Genomic DNA, 11,612 nt, shown 5'->3' on the forward strand with positions numbered 1-11,612 from the left:
TCCAGAAGGAAAGAGATAAGCTTTATCAGAAAAAAATAATAAGGATAAAAAAAATTATATATATTTAAATAATATTGTTAATAACCGTTAATAATAATTGTTATCTAGAAGGATGCCTGTTACTGCCAACACATTGATCATCCCTGGGCATACAGCTCCTTGGATCTGTCAGCAATGACTCATTTTGTGTAGTAAAACCACAAAAAGTGTGGAAGTAAACCTTGCCTTCACTGTCACTGCAACACAGATATACCACAATGAGTACTTAGTCCCCTTCTAGGAACCACTGTTGCACAACCAAGTTACAATCACTAGAAGGCCAAGGCTGCAGCAAGTTGGTCTTCATAAGCATTACATGGACTCTATATTTCACACACCCTCCCAGTTTGCTGACAACTCTGTGCACCTTTTGTGCTTGTATAAGGGCAATGTGTATAGGCTGACAAACAACTGCTGAGAGAGTATATTGTCAATCACATTTTGCAAATAAAAGCTTCAAAGAAAAGCAAACTATGAATGACTCTATTGAAACTCCTCATAAATGAATACACCAGAACTTATCATACAAAACTGATTATTTTATTAATTTTTACTTCTCCCTAGTAAAGACCCATGACCCTTCTCTTTCCCCCTCGTAGTTAAACACCCAGCTCATGCTTTTTGTACTGGTACAATTGCTATTGAGAAGGATTAATTACTTTTGGTCATTCCGGTTAATGAATAAAAACAAGGACATCCTAGTTTTGAGTAACAATGTTCTATATTACCCTTATTAATATTTCTTCCTTAATATAGAAATAAGGATTTATGAAAGGGCCATCAGTGATCTCATTCAATTTCAGGCAAGGAGCTCCTCTCTGTTGATTTCTCCTACATGCTATGTTAATTTGATACAGTCCTCAGGCTCCTAACAAGTTAGCAACACTGTCCTCATTAAGAAAAGATGTCACTAGGGAACTATACTATTAAATGAAAGCATGTAGCCTCATTTCTTAGCGCTTCACATAATGAAAGATCAAAAACCTGCAGTTTTGAAGGGAGTGTGAAAACACCTCTTTCTTGGGGTGTGGTGGGAAAAACAGTTATTTCCTGGTTGTTACTTCCTGAGAAACTGCTTACGTGCCTTAAGTCTGCTCAAATGCTATTCTTTGGTGCAAGTTCTATTCCAAGTGAAAAACAGGCTAGGTCTAAACAAAGCTCTCAGACTTGGGAGTATACAGCAGGTCCACACTGGAAACAATCTTAGCTGGTACAGACTTGCTCAGAAACACAGAAAGAAAGCCATGTTTTCCAGGCATTATTGTATATGGGAATGTACCATATTCAAGAACAGAAGACTTTACTATTTGTGTCTTCCAATACCATTTGTGTCTTCCAATTTCTGCAGCCAGAACTCTTTTTCAGAGTAGACTGGGACAAGCTTCAGATGGGGCAGTCAGGTTTCAATTGGAAGCCAGTGTCCTGGAACTGATCTTGGATTCTCTCCAACTACAACCTATTAGTATTCATAGTCCCAATACTTTGTCTCATTCCCTGTCCCATTTCTTATTTATTATTATCTAGACCTTGGTTTTCTTAACCAGATGAAGTTTTCAGCTAAACCATACACACACACACAAAAAAAATAAAAAATAAAAAACAAACACAGCACAGCCCCTTGCTTTGATGACAAGCCTTGCACATGACTTCCTTCTACATAAATGGCTGACCAAAGCTACCTCCCCCTCTTTGCTTGGCACTAAGCTGGAAGGCAATGAAACAAAGATAAGGTAATAAAGAAAAAATAATTCTAAGGTTTAAAAAATGAGGCATTATAATTAGCAAACCTGATGAAAATATTTTTAAAATACATTTTGTATTTCTTGTATCTTCCATCCAAGGAATCTAGATGATCTTTGTTGGTATAAAATATAAAATAATAATTTGATCACAACTCATCATCACTTGCATCTACCTGCCCAATCACACAGTATCTGGCTATGAACAAAGTAGACATGCATGAAACCAACTTCTGGAAGCTGGCAAGAAGTCTGGTTTTGCTATATAACCCGTAGCAAGCAAGAAGAACAAATTTAGCATCATGCTTACAGCTTTTAATTCTCCTCCGTGTATTGAACACAAGGCACACATCACAGCCACCACCTGTCGTGGGAGAAGGCCTCAAGTGAAGGCAATACAAGGAGGAGAGTGGATTAAGATCACATAGCACTGACCACAGTTGAAAATGCCCAGATGAGAGGGAACATTTGAAAAATGATGGAAATCTATTGTGCTCTCAAAGGCTTCAGTAGGGGAGAAAGAAGGAGTGAGTAGGTCACAGATGGATAAACTTTGTCATTCCTAGCTTTAGTTTCTTTTGCACAAGCCTTGGAAAGCAACAGACCCTGCCTTGAAAATACAGACTCTCCCTGTTGTTAAATACCCATACAGCTTTACTTGGGGGAGAACTGAGGAGGAAAATGATTACTAATGCAAGTTATTTAGTTCTGATTAGTGAGGCACAGAGCAGGAGAAGTAAAAACAGAGAGGAAGATCTAGAGTAGAAGCAGCACTAAGAAACACACATGTAGGCAGCATACTCTCTGATAATTAGATGTAAAAGTCTATTCTCCTAGGTCACATAAAACACAAGTTTCTTCCCTAGGACCACAGTACAGGTGTTTTATCAGTTACTGATAGAACCAGGGTAGGACAGTTGCTACAATCAATTGATGTCAGCAAAAGGTTCCCTATCCACTGCTGTCATCTAACAAAAAGAGTCCCTGTCACATTCCTAGTTTCTAATCACAAAACAGAGAAATGAGTCAATAGCAAAGGCTGGTTTACTCCAAATCCTCACTTCAGTCACTGTTCCAGTATATTCCTTAGATTCCCATGTTGCAATTGTTTCCCCAGGCTAGCTTAGCTAGATACAATACAAAAGGGCTTTACCTTCTACTTGAAAAAATAATCTTGTTTGGAATAAACAAAATCCTTGTGGTCAGACACAGGTGATTCTGGAACTCTTCCTGAATTTGCTTCACGAGTCACCCATGACATTGACCCAAACCAACTAGGGTTACTTTGAAAACACAGAAATCATTACCTAGAGAAAGAAGAGTTCACTAGAAAATACTATATAAGAATCATTCTTAGGGGTAAAAAACCACAAAAACAAACAAACAAAAAACCCCACAACAACAGATTACAGAAGCATTCCATAATCAAATGCCTTTCTTGACATTACTCCCAACATAGAGACAGGTATCAAGCTACTTATTAATCTATCCAACTGCCTTCTGCCTGCTATTTAAATAATCCCATTACATTGATATGCTTGCTAGTGCCGGCAATCCCAACACATTATCTGAGTATATTCTCAGCATCTGAGCAACTGGAAATCAATAATAGTTTTGGAAAGGGGCAAGAGGGAGAATCAGGGTTAATAGCAATTACTCATGAAGAGCAATCTAAACTACTTTTAAATTTTTATTTGGTGTGCCAAATTTAAAGGCTTCTTGAATACTAAGGCCACTGTAATCATGCTGATGCTGTGTCTTATTGAGTAGAACCAGAACATTACTCATTCTTTGCTACCCGAGTTATCAAGGACATGCTGGGCAAGTAGCCAAGGTAATACATGCTCAATAATAATAATCTATACTTAAAAGTAACATGATGGCTATTACATGATGACTGTACTGATTGGAGGAAGGTTAGATCTCCACCTCTGGTAACTGCTTGACTTAGTACTTGCTTTAGCTCATGAGAAACACTATACAGTAAAGCATGTATCTTAGAAGCAGGAGAGAAATCAAGCAATGTAAGCAGCATAGAAATGGCAAGAGGTAGCAGGATGATGGAGACTGGTATGCTCTGAATAAAAGAGCAGTTTGGACATTTTTATATATTTTATAAGTCAGTGAAATTTCTGTGGCTCCATCTTCACAGGAGACTGTCACTGTGTGTACCAGAAATAGAGATTAAGAGACTGTTAGGAATTCTACTCTTCTTAGGGGATGGGGAAATGCGTAGAGCCAAAGAAGTAATGAAAATTAAAAAAAAAGGCCAATGAAAAACTGTCTAAGATTGCTCTCCGGGGTACACTGGAAGCAAGAACTCTAGTTCAGCTATTAGTCTCAATCTCCCCTCCTCTATTCACCATTTTCATTGGAAAAGAGTAAGTTCCAGAAATTGTCACTTCCTTCAGTAAGTATGCATAAGATGGTCCTGAAGTGCCTCTTTCCAACTATAATGTGTTTTGTCCAGATTACCAGGAATCAGATAATGTAATCTACTGTATGCTTGCTCTATAATGTCAACAAGAGACTGAATTTTTTTAACTGCCTTCCAAAGAAATACCAGGAATTCTAACCTATTACAGATATTGTCCATAATATGTCTAACCCTACATCTACTCCATGCTCAGCAACACTCACGTCCCACTGATCTAGCCATGTTCTTCTGCAGGTCTGTGCTAGAAGGTCCTTTCAGAGAAGCTATATTGATACAAAAATTGTAACCAAGTAACCAAAAGGTTAAGCTGCTTGTTTTCTGAATAGGCTAAAATGGTCCTTTCCCATACTGCAAGTTTTCAGACACAGACAGCATTTATTTGATTTATTTGACATGCCCTTTGCAATTAGGGACAACAACACTTGTTGCAGAACTTCCCTGGAGTTCTCTGTTTTTGTACAGCAAAAATCTTACTTTTGTGTGACTACAGCACCTCATTTGGTACTGCTTCAAGAAGGGCCAAAGCATCTCTATTGGAAGTTGTACTCTTGATAGCAAAAGAAACTACTTAACAAAATTCCTGTGAACTGAAAGGAAAGCAAAACAGTTTGCATAAGGATACCTGCAAGATGAACTGCAGAAAACAGAAGAGACCGAGCCTCAGTTGGCAACCGGCTCATTAGATCACAATATTCAAATGATGCCACCCAGGCTTACAATGAAAAACGTTTTCAAATAAAAAGTTTCTAAGCATAAACCCACTTTAAAAACACATTGCATTCTAAAGCTAATCAATATTTTTTGCCTATAGCATTTGTCTTACATACTATTTTAAGTAATTTAATTCTGACCTCACATTTTGTTTTTCTAGAGAAAAATCATGAGATGCACTTGCAAGTATCATGAACAGGTGTTCTACTAATATACACACTGCTTAAAGGTCATCTTTTTTTTTTTGTCAGCAGCTTTCGATTTCTGTATTAAGTGTGGCAGTTTTTACTAAAAACAAATGGTGACACTCTGCTACACTGCCCCGTTACCTTTTCAGCTTCAAAACAGAGACACTTTAGATAAACCTAGAAGGAACATTAATATGATGATGTGCCAGCAAAAATCTGCAGCATTCTGGCCTAGCAGAAAGCGAGTCTCTGAGGGCTCTTTACTAAAGAACAGCAACATTTTCCAAACATAAAAGTGGAAACAGAAGCTGCTTAATGTGAAATCACCCTCTTTGTGGAACAGAATTTTTTTTTTCTAGAGAAAAAGGAAGCGAATTTGCAAAACCACTGTGTACCTAAGATGTATCTGTATATTTTCTTTGATGTATTGTATTTAGGAGTATTTAGGGCAGTCCAATTTAATAGGCAATGTTAAACTTGCCGTAAAGACAACTCCAAATTTAAGCTTGAAATTAGTCCAGCACAACAACAGTGCCTCAGAAAATTCTACGCTTTCTGTCATTATATTTATTCATCTTATTTAAGGGCTGACTACCACTAAAGCAGAATCTCTTTTTCTGGAAATTGTTCCTTTGTGGAATTCACTCCAAACCATCAACATCAGTGAACATTTTCCAGTTATCATAGATTATCTTTCTATCACAGTAATCTTTCATATGAAAGATTTGTTTAACCTCTGTTTGCCTATCAATTGTATAACTGTATAATGCTATATGCATAATGTATAATCCTAAAACAAACAAATGAAACAAAAAAAACCCCAACAGCTCCATAGCAAAGACACCTCCAAAAACCCATGTCTATAGTTAAAGAGACTTGGACTCTGAGCATTTTGTGCTTTTATCTTCTTTTCTGGTAAGACTATGGCCCTTGAGAATACATTGTCTATCTCTACACCTCCCCTTAATAATTATTGAACTGTTGGCTACCTCCTGCTGAACAGGGAATGTGAGAAGGGTCACAAGAGCCAGAGCTTCCTACAAGCCCAACAAACAAAAAAAAGCAGTTGCGCTGCATACAGAAACCCAAAAAAGCACCTTTAAGAGGAAAGGGAGCATGAAATCAGTAATTATCGTTAGATAAAGCAGATTCAAACGTATTACCAATAGCATAGGTCCTTGGAAACAGTGAAATTGCTTCTGAGAAGTTCCTTACAGTACCAGGCAAAGCACCATCAGGAATACAAAAAAAAAAAAAAATCTCATACAGAAAAATGCTGACTCACCAGACAGATGATAGGACCTCTGGCTGTAGAATCTTCCTCACCAGGAAACAACCTTCTTCCTATGGAGACTAGCCCTCAAATGAGACCAGCAAGAGGTGGACCCATGATCCACTGCTTCCAGTCATGGGGGAAGCACAGGTGAATTGTTTGCACCTGTGCTTCCTGGGCCCGCCTCCTTCACTCAGGTGCTCAATCATGAGTGCAGATCCTGACATAACACTTCCCTTACAAATAGGGAAGACCTGAACCAAATCACAAGAGATCGCTGAAAAAAAAAGAATCTCAGATACTGAGAAGCCTTAGTACATAGTGGTACAAAATAAGAGCCTATATCAACACACAACTTACGCTGCATTTGATTAATGTACATGCCCTCAAAACTGAGGAAAGAACATGTAGGGTGTTTACAGCAAAGACTACAAGCCTCCCTGCTGAAAAAAGGAGTCTTGTTCTTCAATTGCTTTCTTAAAAGCAAGCAGTATTAGGAAGAGCTGGTAATAACATACCCTGTATCTTCAGCAGGTGGCAGGATGATAATCTTGAACAACATTTTCTGGTGAATATGTGTCACAAGGCTCAAGAGGACTGCTAATTCCCTTTCCTACAATGACTCAGACTGGGATTTCCCTTGGTTTTGTTATTAACCTAGTTGCTATTTTCCTTCCTATCTATTTTGTTGCTTAGGAGACTGATAGTCATTGAAAAAGAAAAAGCAAACAAACAACAACAACAACAAAACCCTAAAAAACAGGTCCTACTCCTGCCAGTGGGATCCCAAGTTAAAAAATGCTGAATGTGTTTGCCTCATGGGATCTGCCTATGTAAAAAACACAACTGGTTAGTACAAGGGGTGTCCAGGGAAGAAAATTTCCAGGCACAGTGTTTGCTCTCCAACAAGCAAGCAGTACGGATTTACTTTTTGTTTTCAGGGCAGTAACACAAGTTTCTCCAGTGAAACAATGTAAGTGGGCAATGATTTATGGGGCAGGTAATTTTCCTGCCACTCAGGACTGTAGTATTCTGTAATAATTATACTTACATCCCGTAAATACAGGAACAAAAAGGGCTCTTTTCCCCAGGGAGGGCCTGCTAAAGCCTGTTTGTTTACATGAATATGGTGCCCCATAGTACTTGCTCAATCTGCTCTATTTTCATCAGGAGATCACAATCTGCTTCATAAATCAGGTCACCATAATTTCTTCCTTTCCACTTACATTTTTAATCTTCCTTCCCAACTTCCATTTTATTTCATGTGAAACTATAGCCAAGAGAACAGAACAGTAATAAGAGCTACTGAAAACTGATGGACTCTGCTCCAGTCCTCTGATGTCTGAATATCTCTCTGAAGAGAAACCAGCTTACAATCCTGAGATTATGGAAGACACAGCATACTTCACATAGCCTAGAAAATGAATCCTGGATTAGAAGCCCTGTCTCTTGGTATATTCTGACTTCTCAAAAGGACCAAAGACATCATTTCTTAATGTGGTGTTGAAGCTCTTCTAGTCATCATCACTCCTGAAAATTCTGGTGCTTATATTTAGGATCTCAGCTAAAGGTTTAAGAACTTATGCTAAGCCTCAGTGCTTGGCATGTGGAATGTGTGGGTTTCTGGCACATGTATTTAAAAAGAAATGTGTTATTAATTGGCTTTCTAGGAGCTCGAAGACTTTGGAAATGACTTATTAAATAATACAAAGCATTTGAAAGCAGAACATCTTCAAAAATTGCTACTACACAAGATGACTCATAATGTGATAACACTGATTTTACTAGTAGCACCAGAGGAAAATCACATCCCAGATCAGAAACACTCAAATGCAGCGCACACATTCTAGGAAAAAGCATGAATGGTTTCACCGGGCTTGTTTATGTCTGCTTACCTATTCACTTATGGCAGTAAAGCAGTATAGGTAGCTCATTAGTCTTATATAACATTTGATTGCTGTTCTGTGGTATTTTTGGAAAACCAACACATTCCTTGATCTATCTAAAACATATAGTAAATAACAGATGGCTACTGCCGTCTCTCAAAGGCAGAAATGAAGACAAAAGAGGCTTTGCACATGAACCAAAATATATGATCAAGAAAGAACAGAGAGACAGAGGCACTTCTCCACAGGGTAAAAGCTTATGAGTTTACGCTTAAAAGATGGTAATACCTGTTCTTTCCTGGAGTGACAGCCTTTGTTCAAAGACTCACAGAGAGGCTGGGAAAATGTATTATAGGGTCACGACCACCCCACCTTTCCTATACTGTTGAAGTGGGAGGATTTATGTATTAATTTCTGTTACTGTAGTTCTTATAGACCAATGCCAATGGGTCAGGGCCATGCTGGACAAGGTACTACAGTGACATTTTAAACATAGGCAGCATCTCTTCTACAGTGCGTATATCTTGTTATCTAGGTGGCACACAGCACAAGGAGGGAGAGACATATAATGAGAAGACAAATAGGGGGCAAAAGAAGAGCTAAGCCAGGGGCAATAGGACAGGCATGCTGCTCAGCCACAGGCAGACACAAACGTTCTGATAGATGTCTGCTGCAAGCTAATAGGGTCATGCTGGCTGAGGGTGGAAGAGGATTTCATTTTGGGTGCCATCTTTCTTCTGCTACAGAAAATGTTTGAGTCCAGAAGTCCACAGACAATTGTCTGGTACAGCCAGTACAATTTGTTTGGCCCCATAAGTACAGGCACTCTGATCTCACTCTACCTCAACATCAGCAGAAACAGCTGAGTCAAATTTGAAAGTCAGATCCTGCTCAAGCTACTGGATTTCAAGCTCTCTTTTGTCACTTACCTCTGTTGGGAGCTACCCATTTCAACTGGGAATCCTTCACATTTTCTCTGTCACTCTGTTTTGGAAACCCATTTTGCCTCATCTATTTAACTATTAATATCTTCAGTAGTTTCACTGTGGTCTGCGTGTACAGTACAAAGCATGGCATCACACCAGACTGCTGCTCGGAGTGTCCATGACTTACTGAATCCAAATGGAGCCATAGGAAGGGCAGAGCAGAGAAACAACTCTGAGAAGCTATGGGGAGCATAAGAAAGGAATATTTACCAACATTCCACTAGCTTATGCCACGAAGAATGAGGAAAGAGTACCTGTGATAGCAGTTACCAGGAATGACCAGCTTTTTTTTTTTTTTTTTTTTTTTTTTTTTTTTAACATCAAGCAGAGACAGACTGAACTGGGGCCATTTCTGAGTGTCAGATGCTTTGCTTTGGAAAACATGGGAAATATGGTGTCATCTCCATCATTTCTGAAGAAATTCATTCTGACACAGTCCTTACATAGGCTCCTGCGTCAGTTGTTATTGAAGGGTTATGGCCAGTGTGGAAGACATGGAAGAGAACTAAGCTTGTATTAAAAATGCCAGCATGTTTTTGAGTCCCTTTATAAAGATAGGTGCCTTAAGAAGAAAAATGAAGAAGAAATCTGAAACACAAATTCAACACCAGATAGATAGTTTCTACTGTGCCCATCTATTTCAACTGGAATGATATTAATAGAATACACAACAGCAGGGAGTGGGAAAATAAACATATTTTTGCTCACAGAAAGGAACTGACTGAATGACTCACAAATGCAAAAGTAAATAAATAGCTCCCCGTGATAATCTGGAATGATATTATATCCACTGAAACAAACCAGCTTCTTAACTGTAACCTAGCATGTTAAATTCAATCAGTTTTATCTGAGGCCATGGACAGATTGAGTGATCAATCTCTATTACCCTAGGTCTTTTTTTTATTCTGTCTTTACAGTACCATTTTTCTTCCCACTAGATAGTTCAGTTCATTTCCCTGAGCCTTTGTCAGCTTAATAGCTGAATTTCACACTTACACACACACAAAAATGGCTCTCAAACTTGCAGGAGGTAAGTGTGTGTTGTGTATGGGAGGGGGGAATATAGCAAAAAAACCAAACAAATGAACAAAAATCCAAGCAATTGCTAACAGTGCCTGTGTTGCATTTACTCAAAGTTATGAGCTCACATTTCATAATGGAGATGCTCAGGGTCAAGAAGGTGCTAGCTTTCAGATGCTGTAAAAATCAAGAGGTGGGATATTTTTGGCCATGTATAATTGACAAGCAGGTATTTCCCCTAGAGAAATGGAATGAGGACACAGCAATTAACTCTTCTAGTCCTGCAATCAGAGTGCTAATCAATCACATCCTTAGCAACTGCATGGTCACTATGGTACCGACACCATCTCTTGTTAAAATCCTTTCCAATTTATTCTCCTAGTAACTTTGATGATGGTCAAAGCAGAAGTTACATACACTTGCTGACGCTGTGCTGAATGATTCCATCAATCTCCATTCTGCAATATTGGACTCCGTTGTAAATGAGAATCTGCTGCAAGGCTAGAAAGGAAGGCAGTAAATGTCCAGACAGTCTATGCTGTTTGATTTTCAGAAACACTGTGTAAATGATAAACACAATGCTTCAGTACAGCCTCTCTGCTCTAATGATCTTAAATGTGAGACTAATGAACTTTATCTTTCAACCCCACTGAACCTCATTATACTGTAAATACACTTTGTGTAACATCTTCTCGTAATTCAGTTGCCAAAAATAATACTATCAGAAAAGAAGAAAAAGGCAAGGCTATGGTCTTAAAATCAAGCCAATCAGATGAATCTTTCCACATCAAATATTTGTCCTGCAGTGACAAAATACAGAGTTTGTAATGAAAAGAAAAAAATAAATAAATCCTAGATGTTGAGACCTTTTAAAATGCTAACCGAAGCAGAAAATAACATACAAATACAGACTAACAATTTGTCCCTGATGGAGTCGTGAAGAGTGGATGGTGAATCTCACCTGTATGTTCTATCCCACAGGACATATTTTCAGTAACTCCTCGGCCTTGGGATTCTGTCCTCCAACAAAGGTTGTACTGATTGTTTTTGGAGGCAGAACAGCAGCCTGGGTGGGTGCTGTGTAGATGACATCTGTTTTCACATGTGAAAGATAATGTTAAAATAGACGACTCAGATACCGGGAGAAATCAACTAGAGTGACAGTTTTAAGTGATACTGACTGAGAAGCAGATAAATACACAGCTTCATAAAGATTTACAGAATGTACATTCTCAGTCATGACAGCATTTATTATGTATTTCTAATTGCAGCACCTCATTTCTACATTTCCCTAATTGATTACTGTAACAAAGATGCCCTGAACGCTGTATAT

The sequence above is a fragment of the Coturnix japonica genome, chromosome 7 (assembly GCF_054131305.1).
Source record: "Coturnix japonica strain WE chromosome 7, WE-NBRP24, whole genome shotgun sequence".
Lineage (NCBI taxonomy): Eukaryota > Metazoa > Chordata > Aves > Galliformes > Phasianidae > Coturnix > Coturnix japonica.